General features: G+C 36.2%; 1 protein-coding gene across 3 annotated transcripts in view; it reads right to left on the bottom strand.

The window, feature by feature from the left end:
* The window catches only part of KANK1 (KN motif and ankyrin repeat domains 1), a 292,497-nt gene that overhangs the window by 216,931 nt on the left and 58,066 nt on the right, over positions 1–17,500 (bottom strand). Inside the window, exon 1 of one of the 3 annotated variants that reach the window (XM_053702535.1) lies at positions 13,700–13,923. The exons of 1 other annotated variant lie outside the window; for it this stretch is intronic. The gene's annotated coding sequence lies outside the window, so the exon portion shown is untranslated. Of the gene's footprint in view, positions 1–7,993; positions 8,013–13,699; positions 13,924–17,500 lie in introns of those variants that run through there. One more of the 3 variants, XM_053702538.1, reaches the window with a different exon arrangement.

The following is a 17,500-nucleotide window of genomic DNA, read 5'->3' as shown; positions in this document are numbered from 1 at the left end:
ATGCTTTTCAATAGCAGTCACATGACTGGAAAAAAAGGTTGTTATTCTGAAACGGTGTAAATTGAACCGCTGTAAAACGAGGGCCACCTGTATATATATATATATATATATATATATATACACACATACATACTTCCAACAAAATCAGAGGCAAACCAGGATATCTTCAAAGCAAAAAAGTCAATTTTATTGACGTTACGGGGAATAAAACTCCCCTTCTTCAGAACAAAAAATGTACACACAAACCGTGCTTAAATACAGTGTAAAACAAACAGGTACTCCCTCTTCCTGTGAGAAAAAAAGCGCCAAAATTACATAATTTCCGGTATAGGCTAGTGTGACCCAGGAAGTTTACAACATTCACTTCCGGGTGTACAGTGCAACCTTAATAAATGTCTACTTATAAATAACAATTCTCAACATCGGGCATCACAATATTACATCCAGTATATCAATGTGATGAATCACCCATCAACTTATCATACCTTAATATTCAGTGACCTCAAATGTATAATCTAGTGTGTGCTAATCATATAATACCAATATCGTGTGCTGTATATCCCTGTCCGTGTTTGCACACCTACTTACCGGAAGTTACGTCACTTCCTGTGACCGGTCGTACCGGAACTACATAGAACTGACGCCACTTCCTGGACCAGAGTAAACAATAACCACGTGTATTCAAGTGCATAAAATCTCATATTAAATATGCCTGTATTGCCACAATGTAATCAAAAGAACTATGCACACAACATTGGTATTATATGATTAGCACACACTAGATTATACATTTGAGGTCACTGAATATTAAGGTATGATAAGTTGATGGGTGATTCATCACATTGATATACTGGATGTAATATTGTGATGCCCGATGTTGAGAATTGTTATTTATAACTAGACATTTATTAAGGTTACACTGTACACCTGGAAGTGAATTTTGTAAACTTCCTAGGTCACACTAGCTTGTACTGGAAATGATGTAATTTTGCGCTTTTTCTCTCACAGGAAGAGGGAGTACCTGTTTGTTACTGGACATAATACAGGTGCAATGAAAAGTGTTTTATTCCATATAAACAAGTGATGTTTCGGGGTGTTCACCCTTTCATCAGACCAACTATTGTACAGAGTGAATCAAACATTTTATACCCATTGAAACCCCATCCACTGTGCAAAAAACTGCCCAACTGTTGCCATAGCAACCATAAAAAAATCAAATACATTGTGAATGCTTATAGTTCCTAATCCTGTGTAAATATTATATAGTGCAATAATAAACATATAGTGTAGTAATAGTGGGACCATTTGCAGAACATCAATCCTTGCTAGTGATAAAAACAAAGTCTCTATTTAATATCACAAACCTCAGTTATTCCTGCACTGAGAAAAGGGCTGCACTGAGAAAATGGCTTCTTAAGCCCCACCCTTATACTATGTGTAACAACAACAAGGGAATGTATCATTGTGTATCATAAATGTATCAAAAACTATTCAACACAGTATCCAAATCAATATATAGATGTTTATAAAGATACAAATGTCTAGTGTAATCACTTCCAACTCCTATAGGTGTGCCTATAGTCCTATATTGGACCTAGAGATAACAAGTCTATATACCAGCTATTGTCTAAGATATCGCTCCAAATGTATCCTCAGAGTTACCTACATGTAGACAAACTGATCGAAGTATTTTCAAAAAAATAAAACATAAAAATGCCATACAAAACTCTAGTTAAACATATAGAATTAAACACATAGATAAAGCTAGCATCAGGGAGCATATGTAACTTTTCACTATGTGTATGGTACATCCATATAAATATATCTTAAATTTCTCATTACAGCTACATCATGGGGGAAATTAAACTAAGAAATTATATATACGGATCAGATTAATAAGATCAATTAATCAAAGTCTATCTACAAGAAGAAGTGCCAGTCCACATTTGTGTTAAGGCCCTTGGGTTGTACCGTATCAAGCCTGTAGATCCATCGTGCTTCTAGTTGTAAAAGGCGCTGGTCCCTATTCCCACGCCTCTTCAAAGGCGGAACATGATCTATCAGTTGGAAGCATAAGTCCTTGACAGTGTGGCCCTTCTCCGCAAAGTGCTTGGCTACAGGCTGATCTCTGTTACCCTTGTCTACGGCAGCCCGAATGGCACTCCTATGATTGGCCATATGTTTCTTTATATTGTCTGTCGTTTTCCTGATGTAAAACAGACCACAAATGCAGTTGAGCATATATATTACACATATTGTAGTGCAGGTCAAATAATGTTTAATCCTAAACCTTTGATTGGTATGTGGGTGTCTAAAGTCACTCCCTTGTATCATAGAATGACATGTCGTGCAGCTAGGGCACCAAAATGATCCAAGTTTTTTTTTGTTTAAACCAAGTTTCTGTTTTGTAACAATGTTGGGGGTCACTATGCATCAAAAGATCCCTGAGGTTTTTACCTTGCTTAAACCCTGTCCTTGGTGGTGCATAAGTATCAAAAGGTAAATAGGCATCACTGTTAATAACATGCCAATCCTTCTTAAGTGACTTAGACATCGTCCTCAATTGCGGTGAGTAAACCGTGGTGAAAGTCATAAGTGGAGTAACGTCCATGGAAGGTTTGTGTTGTATCAACTCTTGCTTTGTGATATTTGATACTGTTGTCTTTGCCAACACAATATCTGCGTTACTGTAGCCACGAGAGGCAAACTTTTGTTCCATTAGTTGTACTTGGAGTGCACGTCTGTCACTGGATGTATTATTGCGTGCCACTCAAAGCATTTGTGCTCATGGAATAGCTCTAAGGAGTGGATGAGGATGGCAGCTGTCAGCATGAAGAATGGAATTGTGATCAGTTTCTTTATGATAGAGCGTGGTATTTAACCCCTCACCCTCTTTGTAAATGCATAGATCCAGGAATTCTATAGATCCTTTATTGGCTGTAACTTTTAATTTATTAGAGCATGTAGAGTTATTCAATGTTTCAACCCAAGTGTTTAACCCCTCCTGTGTACCTCTCTATATAAGGAGGATGTCATCGATGTATCTACGATACAAAATGATCTCAGGAATTTTATACACTTGTAATACATCAACCTCGATGTGTTCCATGTATAAGTTTGCGAATGCTGGTGCCATGTTTGAGCCCATCTCTGTACCCCTGAGTTGGAGATAGTACAAATTCTCAAATCTGAAATGATTTTTCTGCAAACATATACTCAACAACTCAATGATAAATTCAGATGGTGGACCCACATATGGATAGCTCTGTAAGGTTCTCAGAATCACCTGAATGCCTTCTTCTTGTGGGATCACAGTATACAGACTATTAACATTCATGCTTGTTAGTATGTCATCAGGTCTGATGTCTGTCACCTGTGTTAGTTTCTCAATAAAGGCCCAGGAGTCCCTCAAATAGGATCTCATATTGGTCACCATCGGTTGTAGCATATGGTCCACAAATGTTGCTAAGGGTTGAAGAAGTGATCCTCTGGCTGATACAATTGGACGACCAGGTGGTGATTTCATATCCTTATGGATTTTGGGTAATGTGTACAAAATAGGGTGATCCACTATTAGCCAATCCCTGGTAGTTTTGTCTATTCAACCGTTATCTAATACTCCTTGTATCACTAAATCAATCAGTCTTTTAAAGCTGGTTGTCGGATCTCCAGGCAGTAGTCTATAAGTATCAGCTTCCGATAACTGTTTGATGATCTCATCCTTAAAATCTTTATAGTTCTGTATGACTACCGCACCACCCTTGTCCGCTGTATGAATTACTATCTCTTGGTTCTTGAATAGACTCAATGGCAGATCTCTCTTCCAATGTTATGTTATGCCTGAACTTCATGTTTCTGCATTTGGTCAGATCCTGCTGCACAAGTCTGGTATATGTATGGATACTGGGGATGGTGGTAGTAGGGTCAAACGTACTCGGTCTTTTAAAAGGGTATGTCCTCCCCTCCCTTGATGTAGCCTTAAAAAAGTCACCCAATTTGAGCTGACGCTGGAATTTCATAGCGTCAACAAATAATGAAAATTCATCAAGTCAAGCTGTTGGTACAAATGAGAGTCCCTTGTTGAGTACTTGGTGTTCAATCTTGGAGAGGGAATATGTGCTGATATTTACCACTATATCCTCCTGTATCAGGGCTGGTATGGGGGCCTTCCGCCAAAACCTCCCCTCCTCGTATGTGGTCTCCTCCTCTCTGTTTTTGGGCAGATCTTGTAGTTTCCCCTAAAAAAGACTGGTTTGCTTTAGAGTGTTGGGTAGTTTGTCTCTGGGGGTCTGTAATCTCAGTGTCAGATCAAGAACTGGAATCCACAGTAGCAAGTCGGTGATGAGTATACACCCTCTGTCTCCTGGGGTAGTATCTTGTGCGTTCTTTCTTCTGGTCCCAATGTCCAGCGATACACTTGTTTATCCTTTTAGTCATCCATAACATATCCTAATTTCTTATTCTTGAAGGCTATTAGTGCTGCATTATATTCCTTAAGTTGTGCATTTAATTAGTCAACCCAATTTTCACTGGTGTCTTGCATTAGTGTGGGTTCTTTATCCGTTTCAAACTGCAATTTTTACTGTTTGTAGAAGTGCTCTCCACGTATGACTTTCCCCATGGTTTACTCACCGCAATTGAGGACGATGGCTAAGACACTTAAGAAGGATTGGCATGTTATTAACATATGATGCCATATGATAACATATGATGCCTCTTTACCTTTTGATACATATGCACCACCAAGGACAGGGTTTAAGCAAGGTAAAAACCTTTAGGGATCTTTTGATGCATAGTGACCCCCAACATTGTTACAAAACAGAAACTTGGTTAAAACAAAAAAAAACTTGGATCATTTAGGTGCCCTAGCTGCACGACATGTCATTCTATGATACAAGGGAGTGACTTTAGACACCCACATACCAATCAGAGGTTTAGGATTAAACATTATTTGACCTGCACTACAATATGTGTAATATATGCTCAGCTGCATTTGTGGTCTGTTTTACATCGGGAAAACGACAGACAATATAAAGAAACATATGGCCAATCATAGGAGTGCCATTCGGGCTGCCATAGACAAAGGTAAACGCGATCAGTCTGTAGCCAGGCACTTTGTGGAGAAGGGCCAGGCCACACTGTCAAGGACCTACGCTTCCAACTGATAGATCATGTTCCCCCTTTGAAGAGGCGTGGGAATAGGGACCAGCGCATTTTACAACTAGAAGCACGATGGATCTACAGACTTGATACGGTACAACCCAAGAGCCTTAACACAAATGTGTACTGGCACTGCTTCTTGTAGATAGACTTTGATAAATTGATCTTATTAATCTGATCCGTATATACTTGCTTAGTTTAATTTCCCCCATGATGTAACTGTAATGAGAAATTTAAGATATATTTATATGGATGTACCATACACATAGTGAAAAGTTATATATGCTCCCTGATGCTAGCTTTATCTATGTGTTTAATTCTATATGATTTTGATAATCTGATCCGTTTATAATTGCTTAGTTTACTTTCCCCATGATGTAACTTATATGAGACATTTAAGATATGTATATGGATGTAACATACACATAGTGAAAATTTACATCTGCTCCCTGATGCTAGCTTTATCTATGTGTTTAATTCTAGACTTTTGTATTGCATTTTTATGTTTTATTTTTTTGAAAATACTTCGATCAGTTTGTCTACATGTAGGTAACTCCGAGGATACATTTGCACTGTATAATATTAACACAGGATTAGTAACTATGAGCATTCACAATGTATTTGATTTTCTATGGTTGCTATGGCAATAGTTGGGCGTTTTTTGCACAGTGGGTGGGGTTTCAATGGGTATAAAATGTTTGATTCACTCTGTACAATTGTTGGTCTGATGAAGGGGTGAATACCCTGAAACATCACTTGTTTATATGGAATAAAACACTTTTTATTTCACCTGTATCAAGGTCCAATGAGTGTTTGTGTGGATATTTGAACTTTCTATAGCACTGTGGCAAAATTGAAATTTACCCTCCACTCTCACTTCCTCCTCCCCCCCTCCCCTTTTTTTTTTTTTCCCTCCACCACCACCGCTGGGCCACAAGTTGATGCACTTTAGATGATCACATAGCATGCCCTTAAGTTTTATGTTAGATTTGATGTTTAGTTTACCCCAGTTAGGTATTAGATAGAAAGGTTAATTTTTTGGAAAATAAGAAAAGGAGGGCTGAGTGAACACATGGAAAGATCAGAAATTATGCTTAATAAAAACATACTGCAGGGACCTACAGCTAGGAGTGAATCATCAATCACTGTACTATAACCCGTTTTCTTTTCAATTTGCTGTAACGACTGCAGATGATCTGTGCATCATTAATATCATGGATATGTATTGTATGTTTTCCTCTTTTCTGTAACTGCACTGCTGGTGTCTGACGATGTGTGTTTTGCTCAACCCAATCTCAATAAAAATGATATGTGAAAAAAAAAAATACAAACCACAAAATAGTTAAAATAAAATTTGCTGCCTGTGATGTGATAGTAGCCACTAGCCAGCTATTAGGTCTTATGTGTGACGAATCAAACCTTCTCAGCGTCACAATAGAGGGGCGTGGGCATGAAGGGTTTAATGGCACACATCTCTGGTTCCCTTATCCTTGCAACTCTGCAAAAGGACCTTAAAAGGGACACCACATTAGCCCCAAATCTCATCCACACTGCTCTAACAATTTCCCTGCTGCCACCACCAAAACTTTTTAAATTAAAGGGGAGTTTTGGGGAACCCCTAAAAACTCACACTATTTAACAATTAGGTAACGTGCCTTTAACCTTGTCTCAACAGGAGTGTGAATTCGGATATTAGAGCCCAAAAGACAGAATGAGATTTTCTACGTGTTTCAAAACAAAATATCAATACAGGTTACACAGTGCAAAATTATAAAGACATTCAAAATAACATACAATTGCAAAGCTACGGTTTTTTAAAAAGAATAGGGGACATAAAAATAGAAACACAATATCTTACTTATCACCAAGTTCCTTTAGATATGTGGAGAGCTGCCATTCCAGATGTTTAGTGGTTTGGTCCCCAGGGCATTTCTGACTAAAAAGTCTCTCTCTTGCATACTTGAACCAATTTTTCTTTGTCTTATCAAAGACAATGCCCCGGGTTATAATTTACCATGAATGCAACCAATGAAAGAAGTCTTAGCTCCCACTATCAGCCTCTAAGGGGAGGAGCGTTCCGCATTCCTACACACAGTTACACTGCTAAGGAGGGGGGTTTCAGCTTACAGCTTTTCTGAAAGCAGTTTTAACACACAGGAAAAAGCAATTCACATTAACCTTTTCCAAGCTGAGAACACAATACCACCTCTGCGGGGTAGCCAATCCAGGTATCAACTACTCCACATGATTGTATCATGACATTATGACACACAACATTGTCATGTTTTCTTGGACAGTCATTCTGTGGACAGTGGTATGATTAACAAATGAAGCAGTGTAAGCAACATACACACACAATTATATATATATATATATACACACACACACACAGTTGCACAAACACACATATATATATATATATATATATATATATACACACACACACACATATATATATATATATATATATGTGTATATATATATATATATATATATATATATATATATATATATATATATATATATATATATATATATTTTTTTTTTCTTCTTCTTTTTTAAACATTTTAATTTGACTGAAAATGAGACCTGCTCCTGTCCAGGAATCCATTACAGGCATATAGCAGTAGGGGTGGGGGGCTGCTCCTTTCAGAAATGCTGTGCCTTGCTGATATAAAATACATTGTAGATGCAGTTAAGTTAACCCTGCAGCAGAGGGGACTGCAGTTTTCACATTTTTGGGAGCCGTGGGTTTAACTGCATCTACTATGTATTTGAGCCGTTTCTTAGAGGAGCAGGAGATTGTGTGAGAGGTTCCATAATGTTTACATACCCTAAGTTTCAGACTGCAGATGTCCCTAGGGGGAAATATAAGTAAGTGGCTTTCTCTCCTCTTCATTCCTGCATGGGTTCTGCTTTTAGATTTCTAGATTGATCGGCTGCAACTGAGATCAGAAAGTGAAAGTAAAACAGCCATTTTACAAATGTGTGCTAAAAGCAACCACTAGATGGAGCTGGTTTGCAAGAAATCACAAACAAATCAATGCATCACAGCCACTTCTGAGGATTTTTTTATTTAGGAAAAAATTGCGACTCTCGCGGTTTTAAAATTGCGGCGATTAATCAGGGTTTTAAATTGCATATGTGATTAATCGTGCAGCCCTAATATATATATATATATATATATAAAACGGAAGCAGAGTGCACTCCAGACCACACTTCGTAAAGCCTTGGGTGCTGCAAAAAGTCAAAGCATATTCCAGGAGAAAAGCACACTCCAAAGGTCTTAATTTAAATCTCACTTTAATGTGTAAACGTTTTCGAGCCACAAAAGGTCGTCCTCAGACAGAAAATGTTCACATGCATATACACGCACACACACATAAATATATATCTATTTATATATATATATATATATATATATATATATATATATATATATATATATATATATAGGTATCCAAAACACCAGAACTCGCCCACAGAGGAAAACTGCCTGGGTGCAAATTTGTAGAAGATATGCAGCATGCTATATATATATATATATATATATATATATATTTCTGATACTGTTCATGTAAAATACATATCTATACCTATATATCTATATGAATAGATATGCAGGTATAGGTATAAACAGATATATATATACATATATGTGATATATGTATTTACACTAAAAGGGATATTATCCTTAAATGAACATTGGAATGTTAAAAATGTACAGTACATATACAGTAAAACAAATATTATAATACATATGTACACAAAGTACGCAGATGTTCAAATTTGAACATACAAAAGTATGAATCTGAGTCCTGTTCAGATACTGACTCATAGTCATCAGAATTATATTCATCCTCTGAAGACAAATCTGAGGAGCTTTATTCTAAATCCTTCAAGATAGCCTATAGGAGACCAGAATCATCAGAAAGTAAATCCCCAGAAGGATGAGAATAAGATTTAGACCTTTAGTACTTACTTGAAGGTGGTATAGACGCCAACATTTCAGATGATGTAGAGTGCACACAATTCTTAAAACCTGGAGTAAAATGTGTTAAACTCCCCTGTTTAAACAGCAGACAGAGGGAGAACAGACAAAAATTACAGAGTTGTGCAGAGGGTATACCATCTATAATTTTAAATATTACACACTTAAATGAAGAGGATCTACTCTCTAAAGAATATGAGATAATAGGATTGGGGACAGTGCCAGTATGCTCCATAACTAAATGGCATACAGTAATAAACCTTTAAGCAGTAAGTTACGAAATTTAGGTTAAAAATTTGTGAATGTGAAACAAAGGGATATAACAGGCATACACGATAGACAGGCCTAACAGTGCTAGACTATGCAAAATAACAAAAAGAAAGTTAGCCAATTTTATTTTTTTTAATAAATAATAGACTCTCGAAGCCAATAATTGCAAGATAGGAGCACTGGGGCTGTGCTTCAAAGCAGCCATTTACTCAGCTACAGGACAAAGTGTTGAAAATGTGTTGTGAAGTGGATGTTTCCTCCGTTCTAAAGAGCACTCACATCACAGAGAAGGAAAATAGCATGGGCAAAAAGCTAAACTTTAGCGCTGTTAATTTCAACAGAGAAAATTAGATAGGATTGTAATTCTTGCACAAAAAAAAGTGTGATGATCAATATACATGGCACTCCTCCACAATAGGTGTTAAAGGAATATACACCCAGTATTATATGCATTAACTGAAACAGTGGAAACTGGGTTAATACCATTGGGACATACTTTATTGAGGATTATACTCTATGCATAATCAGAATAAATGTGTAGGTGTAGATTAGTGTTTCCCAAACCCAGTCCTCAGGACCCTTACTCAGGCCAGATATTCATTATATCTTAACTAGAGCACAGGGGAAATAATCATCTGATGGGTGAGCTTATTGTTTCACCTGTGCTCTAGTTAAGATATAATGAATATCTGGCCTGAATAAGGTTCCTGAGGACTGGGTTTGGGAAACACTGGTGTAGGCTGTCTCTAAAATACGTCCCTGGCTATGATGTACTGTATAAAGTGTGTACCTACAAATAGCCTGTGGGCTATGTGAATGCAAAATGTGATAATGTACTTGAAACTGCACTCATTCTACTGAACTTAGCCCCTGCAGACATAGTTTTTAGTAGAGAGCCCATCGAGTGCTGTGTATGTCACAGCAGAGGATTACTGTAAGGAGTATCTCGACAACCCAACAGGAGAAGGCTAAGGGAACGATTCCAGTGACACCTGTGTGCAGACTTATGAATAACTCCTACACTGGGAGTAATTGTGTAACTCCAACGTCCCCTCTTTCTTCAGCTCTCTGAGGGACAAATGGGCGGCCTAAAATCAGTTTATGGAGCCCTCTCAATTAAGAATCTGGAGCACCTCAATTCATCATCCTCATAGGAGGCAAATCAATATTGTTGTCTCTCCTTCACATCTAGAACTATACATAGTGAGATAAAACAGCTCTCAAAATAAAATTGGTCTTTCAAAAATTATTTGAGGGACCTTACAGCACTACCGAGACAGAGTGGAGAGATTTAGATCATCAGGCCCTAGAAGAGGAGGAAACTGTGGACAGCTAGACACTTCTGTGGGACTGCAAGAAAGAACTGCATGAAGGGGAAAAGTGTTGCTGTTATACCGACAGCCCCCAACTTCCACTTATGATGAGTAGGACAGGGCATTTCCAGGGTGCCAGAGGCCATTTTCTAGATGCAATTTGATTATTGGCCCCTGGGTTTATTGAGTCCTATGTTGCATGCAGACACAAGCAGTGACTGTGTAACTAGACCAAACAAATCAACTCCTTCAAAGAGCTGACTTGAAGGAAATTATTAATTTACAAATAAAAGGAAATAATGATGATGTTGATGATGATGATAATAAGAATTATTTGTAGACTAACAGATACAGTGATGTTGTTAGTAGTTCACACCAGCTCCATCCGTTTACATCAGATCTGATGTTAGTGCTAGCTAATGAGTTGATACACTCACATTTTGGAATGATGAATAGGGTTGCCATCTTTTCCGGGTGAAAAAATACCAGCCATGCACATTAGCATACATAGTTATTCAGCATAAAGAACTGACTTGAAATGATCATTCGTTAGCAATTAGATTGCAATACACTGATAAGAAGTTTCACAATGACATGATCTTTATTTTCAACTTTACCCTGAAACATAAAAATATCAGCCATGTCGGTAAAATACTGGCTGGATGACAACCGTAATGATGAAGGGTGTAGGTTAGAGAGCAAGTGAGAAACTGAGCCCTAGCAACTTAAATAATTAACATCATTGCACTTTTTTTTTTTTTTTAAATAAATGATCTCTGCTAGTTTATCACCTTATACACATTTTTTATTTTTGAACACGTTGTATGCGGAGAATAAAACCGTTTTCACCAGGCACATTTTATGTAGTAAAACTCAAACCTTTGAAAGTATTGGACAGCTGGTGCTTCCCTCTACATGCACATTAAATAAGTAGTAATGTCTGAATAATGATAGCCAGCCTGCCAATCACATTTCAGACATTCACGCACCTTGAGACTGCACAGAAGAAATAAAATATTATTTTCTAAATAACATTGAAACTGAAAACATCTAAAAATAGTTTCTGTAGCACTGTAGACAGCCCATTATTAGCCCATTGTTAATTTGAAAACGTTTACCTTCAAGCAAATTAGGATATATTCTGTCTGCATTGTATTTTACTATACAATAAAAAGAAAAACAGGTGTATCCTCATAAAATGTTTTCAGCACATAATCTGTTTAAATTGATTTTGAAAATAAAATGTGTATAACCCATCCCTAGGGACATATTGCTCACGAAGTGATGAGGCCATCTCACACCGCTCTATTTGTCACCACTTACATGGAACATGTATTATTTAGAACACAAATACAGGAACATGCATTGTTTAAAAAAAAAAAAAAATTATATTCTGTATAACATTTTACATTTTCTGCAATAAAAATTACTTGAATGTGCCTCTTAAAGTGACATTACCATAAGATTTCAACACAGCTTGGATCTAGTAGTCACTACACAGTACTATAGAACATGCTTTTTGAGCAAAAGTAAACTCAAATGATTTATACAGATACTATTGAGTGTACTTCTCATCTCATCTCATTTGCTTTTTCTCTTGGTATCTTTGTTGAAAAACATATCTACATAGGCTCAGGAGCAGCAATGCAATACTCGGAGCTGGCAGCTGATTGGTAGCTGCAGATGTATGCCTCTTGTCATTTGTCCACCCAATGTTTTCAACTAGTTCCAAGTAATGCAATGTTGCCCTTACACCAAAGGATAAAAATGTAACTCAGATTACACTTTTTAATAGTTTATTAAACCAAGAAAAATATAAAACTACCATGAGGAAAAACAAAATCATGCATGTAAAGCAGTTCATAATAGAGTTTCAAGAGGATAAGGGTGTTTAGATATATCCAAAAATAATGTGAAAACCTGCACCAAAACCTATGTTCAGGGGTCTGAGTTCAAAGTATCTCAAAATTTATCGATTTGAAAAAAAAGAAGAAAAAACAAAAACTGGGTTTTATGGTTAGTGGATTTGAATGGCATACAATTTTAAAACCAACAACAAAACTTGAAAGTCCATACAAACCGTTTCACACAGCTATCCTAACTGAATCCATTATATCTGTATACCAGTAAAACTTTAAATCATTGCACATTTCCCTTATTAAACAAGATCCTCCTCGTATTGTTATTGTAAATGAGCCTCCTATACATCTCACTTTGTACAAGAACTATTTGCTTTAATAAGGATATGACATTGTGCTGTAAGTCAGCCAGAAGCACCTGACTTGCTTAGAAACGTGTGTAGAAACACGTTTACTACAATGCAATCATTTACAGCATTCCTGTCTTCATACTGTTTTTTTTCTTTTTTCTGAAAACAAAATATACAATTAAGAACACACTTCTGGTAATACAGCTACCTAGCAGTGTATTTAGTTATAAAGCGAAAATTGGCAACATTAAGTTTGATTAACTTGAAGCCGGCATACCCAATAACTATACACATAAACTTTGAAAATACTTTAAAATGTGTGTATATGCGTCACACACACACATAAAAGCATAAAGCCTATAAATGTGTGTGTACGTATGTATGTGTGTGTGTGTATATATATATATATACATATACACAGACATACACACATACGTACGCACACATTATATATCATACATAATATACTCATACACACACAAGCATAAAGCTTATAAATGTGTGTGTGTACGTATGTATGTATATATGTACATACACATTATATATTATACATTATATACACACACACATACTAATTTATATAAAATTTACAAAACAGCATTTCAGCCCAATTTGCTCTTTACTCCCTTAGATAGCAAAGCTTAGTAGGCACACAATATGTTTTTTTTCTTTCTAAAACCAGTCGTATTAAAAAATGATGACATACAACTACATTGAAAACCACCATTAGCAGTTACAGATTAATGAAAATCTTACCTGCAGCCAACAGGTTTACTTGATATGAAATAGATCATTACCAGCGAGGAGCAATATGACTCCAGTGTAACACCTCAAACGAAGAGCTTAAATACGGAGAGAGAACTCATTTGCTGCTAAGTATAGCAAGCAGGCATCCCACATCCAAACTTTGCAGGAGCATTCTGAGCCCATAGCAGATACACACTCACATGCTAAGTGAGGAAGTAATGCATATACACTGTAACAACCACAGCCTGACAGCCCAAGCATACAGCTGTGAGAAAGGGAAGCTGCACAGGTGAATGACTTCCTTTTTGGCTCATATCATTACTTTTTAGAAACAGCTACTGGAAAGGCAATTCCTGTACAGCAGGCTCTGTCCCTTGGTGCTTTAGCTTGCATATGCCATTGCAGACTCACAACCTCTCACATTCTCAGGTTATTTATTAACCTGCAAGTGTGTTATGAGAAACACTAGCCTTCATTAACCATTTGGTTGCTGATGAGGGCTGCAAAGCATTGTGTAGCAGTGCACTGAAGTCCAGTCAGGCAGTTTAGGAGTTAAGTGCTGTTCGTGCAAAGGAGAGCCTGACACTTGAAGCATACACCTTCCTGTTCTCTCCATATCATTTCTCAATGACATTTGGCTCTTGAAATGTGCTTAAGGCAGCATGATTGTCATTAGTGACCATGTAGTGTTAAATGCCAGGGGCTTTACTATCAAGTCAATCTGAGGAAAACTGCAATTGGTCTACCTTGTGGTACACATTTTATTAACTCCTCTGACTACAACCTAATGTTATTCTGCACACACTCCTTTCAGAGAAATGATTAATATTCTTCTAGATTTACTTTTTTACTGCCTTCTGCTCATTCAGCTTTCACATTAATTATGTCACACTAGAAAGAAATCTTGTAATACATAAAATCATGATTTTTATATGTGTAGGAGACTGATTAAAGAAAAACAATGAACAAATGTGATTATTTTTCTTCCAAAAATGTTATTAACATCGTAAAGTGCTCATTTATATCTAAGAGGGACGTTAAACAAAGTGATCGGTGCTTTATAAAAGAGGCAACAATCAACACTATTTTGGCACACACAAGCATCTGTAAAGTATTTAGTTACACAGCACAGTTTGATACTTTTGCATCTGTAGATAAAATAAAACAAAAACAAGAGCAGTATTTTATTGAATTTATGATAAAGAGCAATTGTCAGGCTGCACATTGTATCATTCTATAGTCAAATTGGCTACCACTTCCAATAAACAGCAGGTTAAGGAGGAGCAATGGAGTTTAAAAACAAAACCCAAATATAACAAGAAAAATTGTAAGTTTTAAACTAATATTCACTGCTCCAACTACAACTGTTTGGTTGTACTTGATTAGAAATATCTAGCAACATGTTTGTCTTCAATTTTTTATTACAGATCTAGAAATAGATTTGTTGATACATTTGGGTATAAAATAAATCATAGCCCTGGAATATATTCTGACCCAATATTTGGTAGCATATAAAGGTACTCTCCTTCTTATGTATAAATGAAACTGTGCTTCTAGCAAACCAGAACAAATGACGGCATAGTGATTAATTTTTTCTTTCACGATTCAGACATTTTAAACAACTTTTCAATTTACTATGATCAAATGAATTTAATTATCTTGGTATCCTTTCTTGTATTAGTAGCAATGCACTACTAAGAGGTAGCTGAACACATCAGATGAGCCAATAAGAAAAGGGCATATTTGTGCAGCCACCAAACAGCAGCTAGCTCCCAGTAGTGCACTGTTGCTCCTGAGAATACCTAGTTATGCTTTTAAACAAAGGATATCAAGAAAACAAAGCAATTTTTATCACAGAAATAAATTGTAAAGTTGTTTAAAGGGACAGTCTAGTTGATTTTTTCATTGTTTAAAAAGATAAATAACTTCTTTACTAGCCATTCCCCAGCTTAACCAACATTGTTATATTAATATACTTGCAAGACGCCCTTTATCTCAGTGGTTTTTATTAGCTTTTTAAATATTGCACAACACTGAAGCAGTGCTAGTTCATGTGTGCCATATAGATAACATTGTGCTCACTTCTGTGGAGAATGATAATGGTTATGCAAGAACCAGCACTGATTGGCTAAATGCAAGATTGTAAAAAGCACATAGATAAGGGGCAGTCTGCAGAGGCTTACATACAGGTCATCAGAAGTAAAAATTGTATTAATATAATGAGTAATAAAGGGATAATCTATCGTTTTAAACAATAACAACTTTCAAGTAGATTGAACCTTTAAAATTGTATGCTCTATCTGAATTATGAACCATTTTTATTTTAAAACACCCCCCATATTCGCACTTTGCAGTATAGATTTTGGTAGCTCAGATACTACACAAGACCCTGACAAGTAAAGGAGAACCAAGGACCCAGCCTAAAAATGTGCCCCTTCATTTATGATTATTTTTTCTTATATTCATGACTGCCCATATAGCAAATATAACCACCAGAATAATTCATCTAAGAATCCAAAATGTTCTCATCTGGATTGGATCTAAAGACATGATTTAACTAGATAATGTGATCTCATCCTGAAGAACAGCTAAGGTGTGCAGATTGTGTTTCATTTTGAATTAAGTACCAGCTAAACATTTTTGTTGCAAACCCTCTATAACAGAAAACATCTATTTTAATCAACGTTTCTACCACCCAGAAGTTAAAAATAATATGATTGACTGATACCATGACTTAAAAATGGTTTTAACCTTTAAGATCTGGCTGTGTATCAGAAGAAATACATCTGACTGAAGCTGTATCCTAAAATTGTGTTTATATCACCACCTGCCAATCTACCAGAATTACTTTGCCCCCCCCAGATTGGGCTGGAGTTGTAATGATATTGTTATGTATTAATTCACAATATCCCTATCCCCTGATCAATTTTGGAGCGTTTTAGAATTTTCAAATCTATTGACTGAACCCCAGGCTCCCAAAAACTGCTACAACAGAAAAAATAAACAAACACTATGCTATAGCCTTTGCCTGCCACTCTTGCAAAGTGTAGATTTTCTGGTACAGGAGTTAAAAAATGACATTAAATGTTACTTTAACTGTTGCAAAGGGTTAATAATGTGCTGAAACCAAATTACACTCTCTGGTTATAAAAATATTGTGGTCAATCACAATGCTTTAGAAAGATTTGTCAACTGATTTATCTATCGCAAGCCCCATTGACACTAAAGGTGAATTTTTTCTAAAAAAAATATTAGAAAAACTTTTTTTAAGATTGTGATCAACCTTATTATGTTTTTGGATGTAATATGCATAAGTGAAGGCACCATTTGGGATAATGAGTCATAAATTAAACTGTCTGGGATCATTCAACCATAAATGTACCTATACTTCAACACTGGTATACTTTCACTGCTTGTTCATGACGCTTTATAACCTTTTTTGGACCAAGGAGAGGATCAATACATTGCTGCTTCTTCCTCTGTGCAATGCAAATAAAATGGTCAACATCATGTTAAAGGGACAGTATACTGTAAAATAGTTTTTCCCTTAAAGTGTTTACAATTGCTTTTTTACCAACTGCAGAGTAAAAAATGTATGAAAATTATCTTTTTAAGGTTTATTTGTGTATATTAAAGCTCTGATTTTGTGTTTTGAAGCCACAACCTAATAAAATAGGTTGAGCTTGTAGGTATAATCAGATCTCATTACTGTATCACATTGTGCACATATACCTGCTTCTTTATCTTATATCTGTCCTTAAAACAATCACCAGTACTTTGAGAGAACAATGGAAAATCAACATTGTATTA

This window comes from Bombina bombina, chromosome 2, assembly GCF_027579735.1.
Source record: "Bombina bombina isolate aBomBom1 chromosome 2, aBomBom1.pri, whole genome shotgun sequence".
In the NCBI taxonomy this organism is placed as follows: Eukaryota; Metazoa; Chordata; class Amphibia; order Anura; family Bombinatoridae; genus Bombina; species Bombina bombina.
Note: the sequence above shows the minus strand (reverse complement) of the source record. Positions and strands in the feature narration are given on the sequence as shown.